Here is a 23313-nt window from a genome sequence, read left to right on the forward strand (position 1 = left end):
CGTGGGCAAATAAGAACATGGTGACTTCTACCTTCCCTCCAAATGAATCTGCTACTTGTTCTCTTTCAACATGCGGATAGATGAGAGGTATATTTTGTTAATGGCCAACAGCAAGTTTGATGAAATTAGTTGTGTTGAACATTATTGCGTTGATGGACAAATAAGAAAACTACCACATTCACAAGAATTTTCTGTCTCTTGTGTGTTCCGTCTAAAGGTATTCTGTCTCACATGTGTTTGTTGGTTAGTGTGTACTGTTCAATGCTGTACAGTAGTTTGTAATAATACATGTGTGGTTCCGAAATGGTTTTGTGGTAATGTATGATTCTCGCCCCTTTCCTACAAACGGCAATATCCCACTGCAGTGAAGTGCAGTGACATGCTATGTCGCCATTGCAGCGCCCCTAGATCGAGCCACATAAACACGGAACAAACAAGCTTCCTGTAAAATAACTAAATGCGATACACCATGGTCTTCCAGATGTCCATTCAATTCAATTTTTGTTTTACAAATTTCCTTGTGTGTACTGTATACCATTGTAAAATGTATATATCTCGAGAAATGGACGTTCGTTTCAAATTTTTGCGACTGTCTCTGATTGCCTGAACACGAGTGATACGTATTCTTCGGCTACCAGACTTCCAGACGCAGTATTATACGAGGGTTGACTGAAAAGTAATGCCTCCAACTTCGTAATACTTCAACAGTTGGCAGCACTGGTTTGTGGCAGGTACTGGCTTGTTCCTTAGCCTCTTCTCTACAGCTCCAGTTGGCGGGAAGCCTTATCATGGAACGGTTGTGTTGTTACAAAGTACGGAACCCTGCGCATACGGTCGGTCGATGCGTTTAAGCAACGTACAGTCATTGAATTCTTGTCAGCAGAAGGTGTCACCTCAAAGGAGATTCATCAGAGAATGAAAGCAGTTTATGGCGATTGTGTTGATGTGAGTACTGTGCGTCGTTGAAAGCAGAATCGGCATTTCACTAGAACGTGAGGGTCACATTATTGCTTTGATGGGCTATCGGAAGATTTGTCCACGATGGCTATCCCGCATGCTGATTCCTGAAATGAAAGCGCACAGACTTGAAATTTGCCAGGAACTACTCTCGCGTTACCAGAATGAAGGAGACACCTTTCTCCATTCAGTTATGACAGGGGAAGAAATGCGAGTACTCCATGACGACCCGAAGACGAACGTCAGTCTATGGAATATCGACACAAAGACTCGCCCCAGAAAAAGAAATTCAAGACGCAGCCCACATCTGGGAAAATCATAGAAACAGTGTTCTGGAACGCAGATTGTGTTACCCAACATGATTTCCTTGATTGTGGGACAATAATAAATGCAGAGCGTTACATCACAACGCTGCGAAACGGCCGCTGACAGGGGTCCGAAAGGAAAAGGGAAATGCTTTCCAACAGCATGGCAATTCCAAACCACACACTTGACGTACCACCGCAACAGAACTTCAGAGACCGAGTAAGTTCTGTACGATGTTAGAAATCATGGTCGCCGAGCGCTTGATTCAGTGACAGATTTGATGAATGGAAATTCTACCAATGCAGGATGCGAATGACACTTTTCAAAATAGATATTTATTTACCGTTTAACAGTTGCACATAATAACAGAAAACAAACTCACCTAAAAATAATTATATAAGTTACATCACTTCCACTGGTTAGCTGATTTCGCATTCGTTGGCAATATGTCTCGTGCCACTCTGCGGTTTCATCAGTGTCATAATCGGAACAGCTTATTCGTGCTGTCTGCCAGTTGCAAGTCTTCTGTCTTGTCCTCTTTTTATGTTCAAGCAGCCTGCAATAACTAGCGTCTCAATAATTCGTGCAGTTGCCTGGCGCGTTGGACACTGGCGATCGGGATAGATACCCCTATATCGCTGTACAGTTTTTATGGCATTTAACTTACATTCAACATATAAAAGTAGCATATCCAACTTTTCCTCATTGATGTACGTGTCTGGAGGCAAATACTGTTGAAGCAGAAATGAGCGGCCTGCAGTGCAGATAATGAAACAGGTACATGTGATGACATTCTGACACAGCGTAGCATAAGAGCTCTGCTTGGCGCTGTCTGCAACGCTAATGTCGATTCCGGCTGCTGTCAGTTTCTAGGACATTTCTCGAAATTTTTGCGACAGGTTTCAAGGCTAACATTAACACAGGAGCTATCGAATGCCATTATAAAAAGTGTATGGTTCCATTTAAAAAACGTACTTGCTTCAATATCCTCGCTAATATTAGCGTTAATACCATTAACAAAAACAAAAAAAAAATATGTGGCCCTCTATGCTTTAACATTTGCTGAAAACCGCATTTCGATATGTATAACTGTTCGCAAAATAAAATGTGTGTCACCTCTTACATGGCTCACTCTGTATATGTAGCTGGTATGTTGATCGTGTAAAAGTAAGCATAGTTCAGTACTGCATTGGCAGTTGGTGTCTTGTTGACTGGAGGTAGCTGGTAGTAGCCAGGCCAGCAGCAGCTAGTAGAGATTTTACTCACAAGGAACCGCATAAGAGCGAGGTGGCAAAAGGCCAATGATGTTTATGGCTTTCGAGGCCCCACATGTTGCCTGCCATGCAACCATAATACTGGCTCCTTATGTCAGCAGGGAGCGGGACCGGAGGTATAGAATGGTGGGCACAGCATGAGGCTGTGGAATGTGGCTGAACTGCGTAGTCGACGAGTAACTACCGACTAACAGTGCTAGTGGTGTTAAAACGAAGAAGATCAGTGGCAACGATAAAAAGAGCAAAAATTGCATTATATCTATAACAACAGTAGCCGCAGTTGACATTTCGTGCTAAAGGAACCCAAGTAATTTCGCAGAGTGAGACGGAAGTGGCAGATGATATTTTAGTGTTCCTGCAAGATGAATCAGTGGAGTGTTTGGTGTCGTATACGCTCGACTGTTCAAAGTACATGAGGGGTACAATGATGAAGATACCTGCTCAACCAGTGAACTTGATTTGAAACACGTGTCGAGCCATGTGGGTTACCGTCCTTGTCGGGCAGGGAGCCATTAAAGGACAATCGTTGTACAAGGAGCGGGTATCGAACATAATTATGTACATGGAACATGGAAGATCATCCGCAGTATAGCAAAAAAAGAAAATTGTTGTGTACAGATTTTGTGTATGTTCACAGCAATATGACAGTGTAGGACATAAGAAAAACTAAACATATTCATGGTAAAGAAGGTGCACTTGTTACAGAACTGGTGTGTGAGCGTTTGAAGAATGCTCGACACAATTTACAGGTTGTGCATGATGATGACCTAGTATGTGAAACACATTAAATTACGCGTGATGTAGATTACAGTAACTTCAAAGGAAGTATTGGGTGGCTGTATGGCTTCAAACAGTGCTACTGAATTGGGAGACGTAGGATAACGAAATTTGAAAAAAAAAAGCGTCAACTTGACGATGCATAGCAGACTGCGGCACAGGCCTGAAAATTTCTTGATTGGATGAACAAACTTATCCCATCGCTCAATATGGAGTCTTTCAACTCCCACCAATCGGAATTTGAAGAGGAAATGCATATGAGAGGAACCATGAAAATGAGAGGTACCAAGAAATTTATATCAAGATAGGATGAGATCAGTGTCTTAATGCATTCTTGAAAAATTATGCCAACTGTTTATTTGGACGGTAAATTGCCTGGGAAGTTATGTGTCGTGCTGTGAGAAGTTGAATGTGCTCCGCCCCCTATGATTCTTCCTCGTGTCCTTGACCTTGCAGGGGCAGTAGGGGATATTTACATTACAGCAAGCTGGAGTGGGAAAATGAGCGTAAGAGAACTACAGCTGTGGTATAAAGTCCACTTTTAGCCTATAGCTAGTCGAAATAATGAGCTTTTGCTTGATTCCAGGTCCAAGTATAAAAATCATACTCTTTTAGAGATAACTACCCTTCCCTAAAAGTGTGTAACATTGCAATTACACCAACTGGAACCATAGCACAAATTCAGCTTCTGGACATTTGCTTTTCACGTGACTGTAAAACATATGATCGCACTATCTGTAGCTAACCTTAAAGGCTAGCCAGTTTCATGATAACCTCCACAACAGACTGTTTAGAATTCGGTTGCATACCACCACATTACATCACTTCTCATCACATCATTACACCAATATGATTCTATATGCATTATTTAAGAGTGGATAAATAACTGAACGTCCTGCACGGTTTCGGACTCCCAAGAAGTTCGCCTTAAACCTTAATGGTGCGAACCTCTTTTAATCACTGCGTCATGACATTTTTCATTCGGTGTTTATGGTGAAAGACAGCGGTCTGGCACATTTGTTGAATGTCGATGACGTCAATTTTGTAAAGCACAATTCATACATCTCATAGAAGATTGATCCCTGCACCTCCCGACATTCATTTTCTGTCGCCATCTGAAGCATGTGTAGGTCAATAGCAGGTAATATTTTTCCTGTCATAACTGTTAACGCTACACTTTCATACAAGCCTGACTAAAGATTGAACACGCAACGTCGTTCTCAAGGGTTCCTTGTCAGTTTGCAGTTACAGATAAATTAATACTCTCTGTTATAAGTTACTGTTGTTATAAGTAATGAAGGCCGAAGGCCATTTATTGTAAAGTGCTACGTCGTTACTTCTGTTGTCAGCATGGGACCAGATGAAATGTTCTGTATTACTTAATGTTTACACTTCGAGAGGGTATTCTATGTTATTTGAACATTGCTTAAGTTTATTGAGACATCAAAAAAGTTTTATTCATAATACTGTTTTCTGTCTTGAGGCACTGATAACCATATCAGCAAAGCCCCTGGCCGACTCCATCTAAATTCCAGTTAAAGAATTAAAGAAGTTTCATCTTTGCAGCAGCTTTTAAATCCATCGTTTACCAATACTCTAACACACACTTCAAATCATATGTTTAACGGTAGTTTCATACTAACAGACGTCAGCTCACGACCAATAAATACGCTTCCAAAACTTGTTTTGAAATTCGTATTATATGGATTAAAATAATAAATAAAAATAAATCATCTCCTATGCTGTTCGTCAAAAGAAATTCTTGTTTTTTTTCACATGAAATGATCAACACCGATACATCTTTTTATCGTGATACTGCTATTTTTCATTAATACATATACTGAATACAATTCTAAATATAATATCTAAGGAAGTCTCGACGTTCTACTCGTATTGATCTAAATATGTAGAAATACGACGACGCTCACTAGAAGTCCTGCAAAGATACCTAGTGTAAACACTTTTAACACGTTGGTTGCCGCGCGCTCAGTGGGGGAGTTTTCACCACCAGGATCGGGAATGGCGTTATAAGGCTCTGCTATGGCCGCTGGCGCCCACTCGCCATTCACCATGTTAAATGTATCCCATATTCAGGGTACATATCCTCCAACTTCGCCCTGGTGTTCACAGCAGTGATGTTAATGAAATGTAGCACCGTGCCTTCCCTTTCTACTCTGCCCATCAATGTCTTCCATACAAAGACAAAGGCGATATGTTAATTGACATTCTTTGCCAAAGCTGTGCACATATACATCTACATCTACATGGATGTTCCTGGCAAAGGATTCATCGAACCAACCTTCACAATTTCAATCTCGTTTAGCGCACGGAAAGAATAGGCATCTGTATCTTTCCGTACGAGCTCTAATTTCCACTATTTTATCGTGGTGATCTATTCTGCCTATGTATGTCGGTGTCAACAAAAGATGTTTTCATTCAGAGGAGGAAGTTGGTGATTGGAATTCCGTGAGAAGATTCCGTCACAACGAAAAACCTCTTTCTTTCAATGATGTCCATCCCAAATCCTGTGTCATTTCTGTGACACTCTCTCCCACATTTCGGGATGATACAAAATGTGGTGCCATTCTTTGAACTTTTTCGGTGCACTCTGTCAATCCATCTGGTATGGACCCCACACCCTGCAGCAGTGTTCTGAAAGACGACGGACAATCGTAGTGTAGGAAGTCTCCTTCGTAGATCTGCTACATTTTCCAATTGTCTTGCCAATGAAACGCAGTTTTTGGTTAGCCTTCCCCAAAACATTTTCTATGTGCTCCTTCCAATTTAAGTTGTTTGTAATTGTTATTCGTAGGTATTTAGTTGAATTTACGGCCTTTATATTAGACTCATTTATCGTGTAGCCCAAGTTTAATGGATTCCTTTTAGCACTCATGTGGATGACCTCACACTTTTCGTTATTTAGCGTAAACTGCCAATTTTCGCACCATTCAGATATCTTTTCTAAATCGTATTGCTATTTGTTTTCATCTTCTGATGACTTCGTTAGTCGATAAACTACAGCGTCGTCTGCAAACACCCGAAGACAGCTGCTCAGATTGTTTCCCAAATCGTTCATATGGCACTAAACACTTCATGTGAATAAAGAGGTAGTTGTGTTTCACAAGAACGATGTTTTCTAAACCCATGTTGACTGTGTGTCAATATACACCTTTCTTCGAGGTAATTCATAACGTTCGAACACAATATATGTTTTAAAATCCTTCTGCATATCGACGTTAACGATCTAGGCTTGTAATCAAGTGGATTACTCCTACTACCTTTCTTGAATATTGGTGTGTCCTGCACAACTTTCCAGTCTTTGGATATGGACCTTTCGTCGAGCGAGCGGTTGTATATTATTGTTAAGTATGAAGCTAATGCATCAGCATAATCCGAAAGCAACCTAACTGGTATACAGTCTGGACCAGAAGACAGTGGTTTAAGTTGCTTCACTACTCCGAGGATGTTTACTTCTACGTTACATATGTTGGCAGCTGTTCTCGGTTCGAATTCTACTATATTTACTTTGTCTTCTTTCGTGAAGGCATTTCTTTCGTAAAATTGTTGCAATTTTATCAACATAGAAATCTGAAACGAACTACACTCCTGGAAATTGAAATAAGAACACCGTGAATTCATTGTCCCAGGAAGGGGAAACTTTATTGACACATTCCTGGGGTCAGATACATCACATGATCAGACTGACAGAACCACAGGCACATAGACACAGGCAACAGAGCATGCACAATATCGGCACCAGTACAGTGTATATCCACCTTTCGCAGCAATGCAGGCTGCTATTCTCCCATGGAGACGATCGTAGAGATGCTAGATGTAGTCCTGTGGAACGGCTTGCCATGCCATTTCCACCTGGCGCCTCAATTGGACCAGCGTTCGTGCTGGACGTGCAGACCGCGTGAGACGACGCTTCACCCAGTCCCAAACATGCTCAATGGGGGACAGATCCGGAGATCTTGCTGGCCAGGGTAGTTGACTTACACCTTCTAGAGCACGTTGGGTGGCACGGGATACATGCGGACGTGCATTGTCCTGTTGGAACAGCAAGTTCCCTTGCCGGTCTAGGAATGGCAGAACGATGGGTTCGATGACGGTTTGGATGTACCGTGCACTATTCAGTGTCCCCTCGACGATCACCAGAGGTGTACAGCCAGTGTAGGAGATCGCTCCCCACACCATGAGGCCGGGTGTTGGCCCTGTGTGCCTCGGTCGTATGCAGTCCTGATTGTGGCGCTCACCTGCACGGCGCCAAACACGCATACGACCATCATTTGGCACCAAGGCAGAAGCGACTCTCATCGCTGAAGACGTCCCCATTCGTCCCTCCATTCACGCCTGTCGCGACACCACTGGAGGCGGGCTGCAAGATGTTGGGGCGTGAGCGGAAGACGGCGTAACGGTGTGCGGGACCGCAGCCCAGCTTCATGGAGACGGTTGCGAGTGGTCCTCGCCGATACCCCAGGAGCAACAGTGTCCCTAATTTGCTGGGAAGTGGCGGTGCGGTCCCCTACGGCACTGCGTAGGATCCTACGGTCTTGGCGTGCATCCGTGCGTCGCTGCGGTCCGGTCCCAGGTCGACAGGGCACGTGCACCTTCCGCCGGCCACTGGCGACAACATCGATGTACTGTGGAGACCTCACGCCCCACGTGTTGAGCAATTCGGCGGTACGTCCACCCGGCCTCCCGCATGCCCACTATACGCCCTCGCTCAAAGTCCTTCAACTGCACATACGGTTCACATCCACGCTGTCGCGGCATGCTACCAGTGTTAAAGACTGCGATGGAGCTCCGTATGCCACGGCAAACTGGCTGACACTGACGGCGGCGGTGCACAAATGCTGCGCAGCTAGCGCCATTCGACGGCCAACAACGCGGTTCCTGGTGTGTCCGCTGTGCCGTGCGTGTGATCATTGCTTGTACAGCCCTCTCGCAGTGTCCGGAGCAAGTATGGTGGGTCTGACACACCGGTGTCAATGTGTTCTTTTTTCCATTTCCAGGAGTGTATGTATATGTGTCCCGTTTACACCTAAGAAAGGCCTCAAGTATAACTACTGAATGCCTGCAACATCACTTGCAAAGTATTTAGTATGCATTGTCATTGCTGCCTTATGTGAAGCAAGGGGAAGATTTCTTCTTAGAATTGCTATTCGATATGGAATGATACTATGTATGTATTAGTTGGTTAATACGAAATCATACCCATAAATACTTGCAATACACTAAACGTAATTAAAAATACAAGCTTTGAATTGCCAAGTAAATGAAATTCTCTGTAATGTATATCCATAAATAACAAAGTCGCAAAACACAGACCACACACAAAAGGACCAACGCATTTCATACAGCTGCAAATGGAATGAAACTCGTGTTTCGGAAACAGGTGTTTCGATCTGGTGCAAAACGTCAGTAGGTAAGAGGAACCATGTTGTTCCTCCGAGGCGGCAACTGGTTAACTGCGCAATTTACTGAAATATGCGGTTTCGTATAATATCGGTAAACAAAAGGCTAACACCTGTCCTCAAAAATGAGGCATAGTTTATTTTATTTGTGATAACATTGTAGCCTAAAATTCCAGTGATACATTAACTTACGCCATCAGCATCCGTATACAGTATACACTACATAATAGAAAAAGTTTGCAGTTTAAAGCCTCCTTTGACATCGAGGTCATTACAGGCGCATCAGTAGCTCAATTTAAAAATGGTCAAAGGCAAAAAACGGTCGCGACATTCAAAAACTATCAGCGCATCGGCTCGACTGATTTGGTAAACTACGGAAATCTGAAGCTGAGATGTTCATAACAGGAATCGAAACTAGTTCCTTCCGAATGCGAATTTAATGCCTTATTCTCCGCAGAAGGAACAACATATGGCCACATGGGGAACTAGAAAGGTACATGAATTTTAGGTATCAGATGAAAATTCCATTTCGCTAGTTGTTTTTCTGCTGGACTGTAGACACAGTAACGTGTTCTCTTCGTAATACAGCAACTGACGGAAGGTGGCTCTCTGCAGTGCCATCTAAGGCGTAGATAAATACTTCTGAGTTCAAGTAATTTCTGTATAAAAGTGGTATTAATTACGCAGCGTCTGCAGATTTCACAACGTTACCTGCTGTGCAAGATATCACTATCACTATATTACCTCAAAACTGACGGCGAAGTGTACCTCTGAACTGGAATACTCTAAGGTCTGACGCACGAACTACGCAAAGAGGAAGTATAGGATCAGTCCTCATTCAGCCGACGAACTCTCACAATCTAAAGAGGGTTGTTTACTGTATATTTTGATGTCATGAATTTCTTGGTCACCAGACACTTGTTACTGATTTTCGTTCTATTTGTTACCATAACTACTTACGTGCAAGCAGGCGCTTGGGGCACATGCGCATAGCTAATCATCGTTGTTAAAAAACATCTAAAACCTGTCTATAAAAAATACACAGGACGGCTTACTTCGAGAGTGTGTAAGTTTATCACATACAGTATGTGCACCAGTAGGAATATGCAGCTCACTGTCGCGGACAATTCATTCCATTCGGTATGTGTTTCTATCGTATGCTGTTGTTTCGTCTCTTCCTTATTGGAAGAAAGTTGAGTCGACGAAGTTTTTCCCCCCTTCAGTGAGGATCTGAGTAATGGAAGGGAAAGGTCCTTCATGAACATAGTTGCCGCCATACTCCCAAGCTGATCTGCGATTCAGAGTACCAGGATGTGGCCAAAAATGTAGTGACAAAAGAAAACGAGTTTGAGAATCTAATTAAAATCTACCGAATCAAGACATAAAAAATTAATTCTGAATTGTATTTCACAGTCCTGATTATTCTTGACAATGTCGACACAGGTATGGAGCTGTTACCCGTGCAGTCAAATGAGGCACTTATTAATGTTGCATCCGGAACAAGATTATTTTATTCGGTTACTAAATTACTACCCTTATTCCCCATAGGTAAAAGGCTCTTTTGTTATCTCACGGAATTTCAAACGATTTTTCATTTTCAGTCGTATAACGGCGTACAATTCTTAGATAGTAACCGGTGTTGGCGATTTTGTCTGGAAGCTTGAATAGGAAATAGAATAGACAATGATGTTTATCTATTAGCTGTTAGTGGTTCCAGTAATGATGCATGTATGCATTGATTATTGCTGCTGACTCCGCATTCTACGTATCTCGGAATTACCAATTTTTGAAAAGCATTTAACGACGTTGATATAAAAAAAAAAAGAAATAAAGTATCAATAAATCGCTGAAATCACTCGTCGGCAAATAAGGCGTTCCTACACTGTCGTATCATGTTGCTATATTCTATTTTAATGTAGAACGTGTGAAAATTTTCTTGTTTTATCATTCGTAATTACCTTTCAAAGTAATAAAAGAACAGATGAAAATTAGCACTTTTATTTTTACAAGTCCTTCTTGATTATCGATGCATATTTAATTTCGTGATCAACGATGGCCGATGAGGATCGAACGCAAAACAATGATGTTTTTCACGTGACTTTACATATAAATACTCGTACACCAATTATACTTATTAATCAATAGTACAGCAATAAATAGCATTACATATCCCACATAATTTTGCAACAAAATTTAAAAATTGCATTTTAAGGATTCACCTCCAGTCGGTTGCTTTGGACAAGTGGTATCGATTACGTGATTCCATAATTCTAATGGATCTTGTTTATGATCTAAAAGGCGGTCTTTCAGAGAATAATTGAACTGTAATGGTAGGCTCGTTTTTGTTCCTTTTACTTTGTAGTGTCCACGCCGTAAATTCAGTTTGGTTTTTCCGTTTGGTGTACACCACTAGCCACAAACAAGAGGATTGCCATGCGTCATCACCTCCGGCAGACATTCATGACCCGAAGATGATCTGATAAAATGATCGAAACTGGTCACCATTGAAATAGTTAAGCGATCAAGACAGCTTCTAATTTATTTAAAAGAAGGCATGACTGGTCGTCTCTTTCAATTGGACAAGGAAGAGAAAGGGTTCGGTTGTGGATACATCAGCGGCCGACCTGCTTGTACCAAACAGTGGGATAAATGCCTGAACGCATGTGGTGGTTATCATTGGATGGAATCATTCCGTGTTCCCGTTGTTGCGAGTGTTCAGTTCTCATTTGGCTGTGCTTACATTTAACACAGTTGGTATTGTTAGCAAACTGCTACGAGCCGACTGCCTTGTTCAAGCTGCATCCAGCTGCAGTCTTCCTTTTTCTTTCCCTCCTCGACCGTCAGCTCCAAGCGCCGCAGCGCCAGTACCACTTCATGCATTGATGTTATGACATATTTTAAGAAAAATATTTGGTTACATAAATTGTTTTCACGTTTCACGTTTCGTGTATTTTTTGAATACATGTTCTTCCTTTGTAGTGCAGCTTTGTTTTCTGTTAACAGTTGGGCAGAGGAGAATCTGCATTGCCTGAGGCTAGCTGAACTTTAGAGGGAGATGACCATGTACGTTTCGAACGGTGTTACTGAGGTTTCGTGATTGGGCCTTCCCTCATTGAAGAAACCTTTCTCATCTTAGGTACAATAGTTGAATGAGGGACGGAGAAAGGAAGGAAGATTCAGGTTTAGTGTTGCGTAGATAATGAAATATTCAAATATTCACAGGGAGCATTAGTTTGAATGTGACATGGACATAGGAATTAAAATGGCGTCGTCTTTTTATAGGAACCATCTCAGTATTTGTATTAAGAAAACCTCGGAGATTAAAAATCAATGTCCTGATGAGTGTTCGAATCCCGAACTTTCAGACTTTCGATTAGTTACGGCCCTGATTATGTGTATCTGCAAAATATCGATATTGAGAGTATAAACAACAATGTTTCGATACCCATAATTAAGTCCTGAGAACATCAGAACATCGGAAGTCTCCCTGCTACCACTGTCAGAAATTCATTAGCCATAAAAAGAAATATTTCTGTGAATATCTCTAATAACAGCACCACCGCAACATACTTCCCACTGTTGAAACGTAGTCGTTGGAAGGGGAGCAGTAATTCTGCATGGTGATCCTTCTTGTGTGGGTATTAGGACGTAGTACAAAGCATGTTTCTGTGCCTTAGACCTTGGTCTAATGCAAATAAAACAAAATTCGCCAAGGACACCAACATCGACTTTGAAGGTTTGCGTTTGTACGAACAATTATTTGTTACGTCCATGCTTTCATGACGTCAAGCAGTGTTTACTCGCATTTATATCACTCTTGTATTAGATTTGTCACAGGACAAATTTGTTTCACATATTTTTGTATCTTTGGCTTCCTTATTTCTGGGTGTCGCATGAGTGGTGCTTGTGTTCACTCTTAAAACTTTAAGATTAATGACCACTTACATAATTTTCATTACAAGTATTCCCTTATCTAAGCATAACATGCAGTTAAATCACTTACATTAATTATTATCCAAGATGTTTCTATATTTATTAAAATATTTTGTGACAGTTGATCCATTACTGTGTACCTCAGATTTATGTCTGTATATTAATCTGACTATCTGTACCTGTTTCAACATCTGATTCTCCTTCATTGTTCGTGTTTGCGTCAGTTTCTGTGTCATTCAAAGTAGTATCCTGTTCTCATCTTTTCGTGTTTGCGAATATTTGTGCATATGCTTGTTCTTGTTTGTATGCCTCGTGTAAGGTACATGACGTATTTACGATTATGTCACCAGTGTGCACCAGTCGCCCGTTGTAGTAGAATTTGTCCTACGTTGTCACATTCAGTTCGGGGTCGCATGTGTGTGAATCCGTCTCAGTGTAAAAAGTGACATGACACAATTACATGCTTAGGAGTTCCTAGTTCTCCGCACTGGCACATAGGTATTCAGCTGAGATCAAACTGACGGAGGTGTTCTGGGTATGGACCATGGATTGTGAGGAAATAAATATGCCAGGTGAGTGTTGTTTTAGCCTTATTCGTTCCTCGATCTTTGGGAAAAGGTTGAGGCCTGGACGCCCTTTTCTTTTGAATCCTATTCCCTCATCCATGTATCAATTTCGCAAGCGGCTTAGTTGGGGCCTTTCTATGATATCTTCTCCTATAACTTCAATTAACTTGTCCGATCTGTCTTTCTTAAATCAGTATGCTGCTGCTCTTTTAGGAATGGTAAAGTCATTGGATCACAGTCCCATCTCCACGTATAGCCCTCCACCGTTATTATGCCGAAGGCATTCGTCATCCTGAGCAGAACACTGTTTTGGTCACATCTCGCAGTGATTTTGTGTGTCGCAAGCCGCAGTCAATGCGCCCAGGCACTCGCTGCAGAACGAAGTTTGGATTCGAATAGTGCGTATGGTATTTATCCATTGCCTTTATGTGCAGTCTATATTTTGCAGTGTTAACTCTGGCCAGCTTATACTTTATTTTCATTTATTTTCCGGTCGTAGGTCTGGTACGTTCCGTGAATTTCGGTTTGTCGTCAAAGCGTAAACCTAGATATGCTGTCACACTTTTGCATTGGAAAATTATATTATTAAGCTTGATTCTGGAATTTCTTAAATTGGTGTTTCAGTTGTAAATGTACAGTTTTATTAGCTATAATTGTCATTTTATTGTAGTTATACCATTCATTGCGGTTTACAACGAGTTGTGTGCCTTTTATTGTGTCTTTTTGAGTTTGCCGAATCGGTAACTAGGAAATAACCAGTGAACGCTGGTATTCCATCTGCTCTATCATGTCTCTCTAGGTTGCCTATTAGAGGCTCAATGGCAATGTCGCAGCATTTGGGTCAACATATGAATCCCTTGTAGGAATCCTTTGCTTATTTTCTTGACAACTCATCAGTGTCCCACTCGCTGTTCTACAACTATGTCTCTCTAATAGTCGACAGAGCTACTGTATAAAGCTGTTGGAATTTTTGAATAGCTCAGGCCACCAAAAGTCTTCAAAAACTCCAGATATGTCAGTTAATATCGCAGTCACACATTTGTCTTGTGTGCTCTGAATTATCTGTGAAGTCCTATTTACTGCATAGTAGGCACACTTGGGCAGCCTGAATCCATATTGATGTGTGCTGAGGCCCAGCAGCGATCTGTGTGGCTGTAATGTACTACACGGTAGTCTCTTCTGGACCTTGCCTAGTACATTCAGTAGACTGTATGAATTGGGTATGTTGAGTCCTTGTCCTCCGTTTACTGTTAACATTACCGCTGGTGTTTTATTCTCTCAGTTTTTATCGTCAAGAGCTCTCTCCATACGTTATTCCGTAATTAGGTTCTGACAAAATTGTCCCAGCGGTCCTTACCTGTTTTTTTTTTTTTTTTTTTTGTAATTTGTCTCCGTGTTGTCGTTTGATTTCAAGGTATAGTTACAGTCAGCCTTTTTCTCTTGTGTTGTCTTTTTTCATTGGTAGTATTGTACTTTCCCTCATGAATCCTACCTTAGGTTTGTTAAATGTCGACCACGGTACACTAATTACGTCTATTTTTGATCTGTGGAATTGCAGCGGTTTTAGCTTTCGTTAGTAAGTCAGTTGATAGGCGTGGCCTGTAGTCAGTACTGTATTGGGTGACGTGCAAGGGCAATTCTCCTAAGGAAACTTTTAGTGTCTGCCAGATTACTCTTCTCAGCACAAACAGTCGGTGCTGTTGACTGCGTGAGTTTGTGTTTATGTATGTAGCAATATGTATAATTATTGTGTTGCAATCGCTGTGTGTTGCTCTATCGCGTACTTGCCAATCAGCCATACTTCTTACAGATGCTCCGTTTGCTAACGAAATGTCTATGTTACTAATGCTTCCGCCGTTTGCACAGTATGTCGGAGCTCTCCCTGCTTTATTGAGCAGGAAAAGTCTGTAGTGATTAATGATCTCAGTTACTGTTTGTCCTCTGGCGTCTGTCCTCTCAGCTAGCCAGAGTATCGAGGGCGTGAATGTGCGCGAGAATGTACAGTTTTTTCTCCTGTAGAAACGTGCCGTTTCGCTAATTGAGTTTTAATAGTTCAATTTCATATGGGTATTGTGAGTACACTGATGTGACTGTGCATGATTCTCTTCACAGCGCAAGTTGCACTGTTTAATAGTGTTCTGCACATAATAGTGTTTTTTTTTTGTCACTGTAATACATGTCCTTGTTACCACGATTGTGTTTGGGCATCCCTTACCACTGCAATAGTCATATATTGTGTTGGGAGACCAGTAATTGCTCCGTCACGGATATAGGGTTCCTGCAAACTAGCGACATCTGCCTGTACTTAGTTCGTCAACTTGATTAGATCAGTTTTATTCTACTCCTCACACCATTCAGTTGTGCTATACGTTGTATTTGCAAATGGTCTGTCTACATTTTGTGCCATTCTGCAACATTAGTCAGAGACTAGCAAGAGCTGGACCAGAGAGCTGCCTCGAAAAACTAGGCCTCTGTTAACACCACAACACAAACAGCGGATTTTTTTGTGGAGGTGACGTGACAAGGAAGAATGGACTGCTGATGAACGGCATCGCTTGTGTTTAGCGAAGAAATGGTTATTCTGCACTACCCATGATAACAAGCTTCGGCGAGTATGGAGGCGATTTGAGAGAGTGTTTCATTCTTCCAATGTTATAGCTCATCGGTGTTACTTATAGCGTCATGGCATAAGGAGCCATCGGATATGACTTCAGGTCACGACTATTAATGATTGACAGAATTCTGTTGGCACAAAGTCATGCCACGAACGTCCACCGGACTCACGTTTCAACGACACGTGCGCAACGGCATGTCGAACGTCAATCATACTCATGTTTTACTTCTCATACTACTTGTTGGGAATTTACAATAGGGCAATATTGGCTCGTACATGACACAGGTTTCTATAAACTGACAGTGCGATGTGGAGTACTGCCGTGGCCTGGAAGATCCACGGATCTATCCCGTACAGAACATTTGAGGGGCCAGTTCCTACGTCAACTCCGTCCCACGTATCCAGTATATCGAGGACCATTTACATCAATTGTGGGTTAGCTTGCTTCAAGAGGATACGCAACGTTTGTGAAACCCTTCCACACCGCGTAAGTTCGTGCGTCCATACTTGAGGGAATGCAACGTTATACTGGCAAATGGGCTCGTACTGCCAAGTAATTGTAAAATACACTCGATCTTCCACATAACATCACATACATCAGAACTTGACAAGTTTCATTTCCTTTCCTGCAACTCCTCTGTGTGCTTCACTTTTTTGTGTCAGGCGGTGTAATTTTGCTACGTCGCCTGCTAAAAATGATACTCTCACACTGAATATCTGAACATAAATGCGATGCACCTGCAGACTTCCTAACCTACAGAATTTGGTATGTCGGTAGGAAGTACCATCAGGTGGAAAAGCAGCGTTCGGCATACCTCAAGGTAGTGTGTTACGTTCCCCGCTACGTACTTTATATATCAATGACCTGAAAGGTCAACTAAATAGTCCTATGAGACTGCTGTGCACAGGAAACTGACGTCACTTTAAGCTTGTTTAAAAATGAATAGAAACATGGACGTCAATAAATATCTCGTCCAAAGTTAGGGATAGCTGATTCTTAACCTAAATAAATGTAATGAACGTAATGAATCAGTCACTGGAATCTGCCACACACTTTCAAGCGCGATATAATGTGCACTCCCTACAAAGAGTTAGCCCAGAAAGGTGGACGCCAAGCTCTAATTGAAAAAGTTCTAACGAAAGTGATCGTGAACGATACCCTCATTCGATCAGTTCCTGAGGATTGCTCTTGGGTTTGGTCCCTTACAAAGTGGGGTAACCGGAAACGTTTCATCGAAGCCTTACACAATCCGTCACAGGGCTGTTCATGCAGAGCGAGAGCGACACGTGAGAAGCCATCTGCGTAGACACACATTAGAAGTTTTGGATCATGGGGACCTAACTCACTAATTTCTAGGAGTCATGCGCTATTATTTAGAGGGTTACCAGTGTATAAAATAAAATAAGAACAGTTGGCATAAGGTAGAAGGGAAGGGGGGAGGGGGGACAGTGTATTCATTTTCACACACCTTATAATGCTTCGCTGAGATTCCGATCCGTTTATACGATTGTAGACCGCAGGAGGAAAATGACGCTGTCCGAAGTAATGGGCGTTTCAGTCTCTTGCATTAACATCGTAGTAGATCTATGCCAATACATTACAGAAACTGAACGTATACCAATGTAACTACTTTACAGGAGCGCATCCACAACATTGTCGTAATTTTTAATGTCTTTGAATATCACAAAGAGTGCGCAAGTATTTTAGATAGTGGACTTCGCTACTGCCATACAGCTGAACACGCTTTCAATTCTCAATGAAGAATTAAAGCAGTAATGATTCATTAATGAGACAAGCAAACGAAAAGAGTGGCTTATCGTCATCTGAATACTAACACAACAATAAAAATTCAGTATTACACACCTTTGTTTCGAAATATCTTCACTCAACATATGAAAAATATATCTCTACTTGGCTTAACGTAATATTTAACATATTTTTAATAATCTTCATTTAAATAGAGCCGGCCGTTGTGGTCGAGCGGTTCTAGGCGCTTCAGTCCAGAACTGCGCTAATGCTACGGTCACAGGTTCGAATCCTGCTCGGGCATGGATCTGTGTGATGTCCTTAGGTTAGTTAGGTTTAAGTAGTTCTAAGTTCTAGGGGACTGATGACCTCGGATGTTAAGTCCCATAGTGCTTAGAGCCATTTCAACTATTTGAGTAGAAACTTCATTGACAATGGTTGTACTGGGTCGTATATACCGTATCTTCTATTACAATCTTTTCACAATTTTTTGTTTGTTTATTTATTTATTTATTTTGGCAAGAAGCTCGTGGATTCGTAAAGAGTCCCATTGCCTTCTGTATAAATTATCTCGGATCCAATGAAACGGCTTGTGAAAACCCCACCTAAGTATGTCTACTTAGATCAGCTTTGCTCATTTTCCTTGTCCATTAGAAAAGTGAAATTTCAAGAAGATGTGTTTGATAACGTTCATATATGAAAAATTATGTTCGATTTGAATGTGTGAATGTGAATGAGAGGGACGATTGGATCTCATTGAAGAAAGTTGTTGCTGAGTTCTTGTGATACAAAAAGAACCTACATTATTGTTCCGTTGTAGGTAACACCCAGGAAAAGTTCAAGACAGCAGAAAATTTTATGAGTCTCAACATTCACCTGGACCTTATCCTGATCATCTGGGTAACGGCAATGAGGAATATGTACAGCGCTTTCATTAAGGCATCAAAATAACGGAAAGAACGTATCTGAGCTGCTGGAACAACAATATTACTGTTGGTCACTTCATCGGCACTTAAGAACAATTCATTGAAGAAAGTGTATTGAGATCTTAGAAAGGAAATTTAAGCTGATGGATAGATAAACAATACATGCAAAAAGTAGTTTCCATGAGAATCTTTTTGATATTGTAATGCTGATTACCTTTTCCTTCTTAGATTTGGTTCACTTATTTTGTAGTGTTTAACGATCTTACATAGTGACAACACTGTACACGATACGAAGTAAATTAGAGTCAGTTATGTATTCAGCCCCAGAAATCATCTTGTGGTAAAACTATTTCCTAAAATAACCTGATCGAAAAAGAAGTCTTCTTTGGCCCGCAGCATTGCACAGGAGTGTGCTTTCTACCCCACTAGTTTATACGAGTTTCGAAATTCTGTTTTCTGTAAACCTATTACACACTACCGCTTCCATCTACTCATGTAATTACTCCAGAATCCATTTAGGACATGCCGTTCTGGCAGCCGGATTACAGCTTCCGCGAAACATTTCCATTCGATCTAAGCGTTATACAGTCGTAATTGGGTTGTCAGGTTGATACTTGATTTTAAAATGTTTGTTAATGTAGATGAACTGCTTTTCTGTGCATTGAGGGAAACAATATGTATTTGACTGAGCAGGAAATTGTGCTTTTCCTTTATTTAATTGGCAGAACGTTTCCTATTTAATTGATAGAAAAAAGTACGTAAATAAAAATTTACTGAATTAGATTCATTAAGTTGGTAGGCAATAACCAAGTATAGTAGGCAGCTGGTTAATTTGTAAACTGATGTACCCATTCTCGATTTTAGTGTTAAACGCTCTCACACACTGGCTTACGACAAAATATTCTTTAACTTTATGCGCGGATCCAGAATGTGTCTTCATTCATTAGAAAGTTATATAGTCATTTATAGTATCGGAAACGTTGAAGAACTACGAACTTCTGACTTCTTCCATGATCCATCTGCTGTAAGTGGATCTAATAAAACAGTTTTATATTCATTGATTGGTGTGGATAACATTTTGAAATGTCTTTTCAAGAAAATTTGTTTCCTTCCACGAGAACGTACTTCCTCTATGTGAAAAATATTATGGACGTACCAATAACCCTTATCCATCATGCTGACGACATCGGATCAGATGATTTAAAAACACTATCGTTGTAAAACAAATGAGACTAGTAAAATGTATGTTTTATCAGATTAGCAAAATCGATTCAGGCCTGAAATGTAAACGTGAGAGAGAAAAATCTGTTTCCGAAATAGGATTTTCGCCTCCTGCACATTGCCTCACATGCAAAGATACCCACACACCCAATTACAGCGTTTCCGCAAGTGTGCTTCACCATCTGCAAGATAACTGTCGAAAACATTCCTTTTGTTTACGAAACATCGTTTTTTCAATTATTTAAGCATGAAGCAATATGCAAAGAAGTGGAACACAGAGGTAGTAATGAATAGCTGGATACGCTTGAAGTTGTCTAAGGCTATAGATACAGCAATGAGGAATAGCCCAGTAGGCATTAGGGAGGAGGAAGAATGGACGTCTCTAAAAAAGACAATCACAGAAGTTAGAAAAAGAATCATTGATACAAAGAAGGTAACTGCGAAGAAACCATGGGTAACGGAAGAAATACTTTAGTTGATCGATGAAAGAAGGAAGTACAAAGAGTTCAAGGAAATTCAGATTACAGAAATACAAGTCGCTGGAATGAATTAAGGAAGTGCACGGACGCTAAGGCGAAATGGCTGCACAAAAAACGTGAAGAAGTCGAAAAAGGAATAATTGTCGGAAGGACTGACACCGCATATAGGAAAGTCAAAGTAACTTTCGGTGAAATCAATAGCAAGCGGGGAACATTAGGAAAACAACGGAGATTTCATTGATAAATGCAGTGGAGGGAGAGGGTAGGTACATTGAAGGCCTCTGTGAGACTCGTCTGATGTGATCGAAGAAGAAACAAGAGACGATTTAGAAGCGACAGGGGATCCAGTATTAGAATCTGAATTTAAGAGGCCTATGGAGGATTTAAGGTCAAATAAGGCAGAAGAGATAGAAAACATTCCATCAGAATTTCTAAAATCATTGGGGGACGTTCTAACAAAACGACTATTCACGTTGAGCCGGCCGGCGTGGTCGAGCAGTTCGAGGCGCTCCAGTCTGGAGCCGCGCGACCGCTACGTGCTCAGGTTCGAATCCTGCCTTGGGCATGGATGTGTGTGATGTCCTTAGGTTAGTTAGGTTTAAGTAGTTCTAAGTTATAGGCGACTGATCACCTAAGATGTTAAGTCCCATAGTGATCAGAGCCATTTTTTGACAATTCACGTTGCTGAGTAGAATATTCAAATGGCTCGGAGCGCTATGCGACTTAACTTCTGAGGTCATCAGTCGCCTAGAACTGAGAACTAATTAAACCTAACTAAGTTAAGGACATCACACACATCCATGCCCGAGGCAGGATTCGAACCTGGGACCGTAGCGGTCGCTCGGTTCCAGACTGTAGCGCCTAGAACCGGACGGCCACACCGGCCGGCTGAGTAGAATGTCTGAGTATCGCGACGTACCACCCGACGTCCGTAAAAATATCACCCACCAATTCCGAAGACTGCAAGAGCTCACAAGTGCGACAGTAGTCGCACAATCAAGTTAACAGCTCATGCATCCAAGTTGCTGACACGAATAATATACAGGCAATTGGAAAAGAAAATTGAGGATGTGTTAGATGACGATCAGCTTGGCTGTAGGAAAGGTAAAGGCACAAGATAAGCAATTCTGGCATTGCAGCTGACAATGGAACTAAGAGTAAAGAAATAATAAGAAATATTCATAGGATTTGTCGATCTGAAAAAGCGCTCGGTAGTGTAAAATGGTGCAAGATGTTGCAAACTCTGACAAAAATAGCGGTAAGCTAAGGGAGAGGCAGGTAATATACAATATGTACAAGAGCTAAGAAGGAAGAATAAGAGTGGATGACAAAGAACGAAGAGCTCGAATTAAAAACGGTGTAAAACAGGGATATAGCCGTTGGCCCCTGCTGTTCAGTCTAGATATCGAAGAAGCAATGACGGAAATAAAAGAAAGGTTCAGGATTGGAATTAAAATTCGAGGTTTGAGTGAAGGGGAAGAAGAATTGCGTGATATGCTGAATAGAATGAACAGTCTAAAGAGTACAGAATATGGACTGAGAGTAAATAGAAGAAAGACGAAACTAATGAGAAGTAACAGAAATGAAAACAGCGACAAACTTAACATCAGGATTGATGGTCATGAAGTAGATTAAGTTAAGGAATTCTTCTACCTACGTAGCAAAATAACTAATGACGGACAGAACAAGGAGGACATCAAAAGCAGACTAGCACTGGCAAAAAGGGCATCCCAGGCCAATAGAAGTCTACAAGTATCAAACATAGGTCTTAAACTGAGGAAGAAATCTGTGAGAATGTACGTCTGGAGTACAGCATTTTACGCCTAGGGCAATATCGACTGTGGGAAAATCGGGACAGAAGTGAATCGAAGCATTTGAGATGTGGTGCTACAGCTTAATGTGGAAAATTAGGTGGACTGTTAAGTTAAGGAGTGAGTAGGTTCTATGCAGAATCGGAGAGGAAAGCAATATATGGAAAGCACTAACAAGGAGAAGGTACAGAATGATAGAATATCTGTCTTCCCTGGTAGTTGTGGGAGCTGTAGAGGACACAAACTGTGGAGAAAGACAGAAATTGGAATACATCCAGTAAATAACTGAGGACGTAGGTTGCAAGTGGTACTCTGAGAAGAATGTCCATGCTTGTACAAGCAAACGTCACTTGTGAGGCAATCGTCGTAAGAGCACTACTAAGAGTGTTGTTTATACAAACTTACTGGTACTGCGTGGAGTCGTGGAGATTTGTGCGTGCTTGCACATGTGTAATTGCAAAGCTTATTTTTTTCTTTTTATTGCTACTGTACTCCTTCGTCCATCATGGCGTACACTGTCGCTCTGCAGGTGAGAACAGTAAGTAATCAATAGAAACATAAAACTTCCTGGCAGATTAAAACTGTGTGCCCAACCGAGACTCGAACTCGGGACCTTTGCCTTTCGCCGGCAAGTGCTCTACCATCTGAGCTACCGAAGCACGACTCACGCCCGGTACTCACAGCTTTACTTCTGCCAGTATCTCGTCTCCTACCTTCCAAACTTTACAGAAGCTCTCCTCCGAACCTTGCAGAACTAGCACTCCTGAAAGAAAGGATACTGCGGAGACATGGCTTAGCCACAGCTTGGGGCATGTTTCCAGAATGAGATTTTCACTCTGCAGCGGAGGTCAGCGGTGGCTCAGATGGTAGAGCACTTGCCCACGAAAGGCAAAGGTCCCGATTTCGAGTCTCGGTCAGGCACACAGTTTTAATCTGCCAGGAAGTTTCATATCAGCGCACCGTCCGCTCCTGAGTGAAAATCTCATTCTGGAATAGAAACATACTTTGTAAAAGATATAAAAATATGAAACATCTAAATGTTTTTAAAATCGGTAAAACATTCGGTTATGCCCTTTTTTTGGAAATACAGTCACTTGACGATAATCTGTATATGGGGCACTTCACTTTACCGAAGATGCAGGAACAGTAAGTGAAAAGAGTTGTAGGAGGAATAATGTTTTGCAAAAATGGTGTGAAACAGAAGTATTGGAGATGAGGGTCACAAACCAATCATTTGGAAAGGAAAGGAGAAAAGTGGGGGTAGCGGGGGTGGAGGGGGGTGGGA

Source organism: Schistocerca gregaria, chromosome 6 (genome assembly GCF_023897955.1).
Source record: "Schistocerca gregaria isolate iqSchGreg1 chromosome 6, iqSchGreg1.2, whole genome shotgun sequence".
Lineage (NCBI taxonomy): Eukaryota > Metazoa > Arthropoda > Insecta > Orthoptera > Acrididae > Schistocerca > Schistocerca gregaria.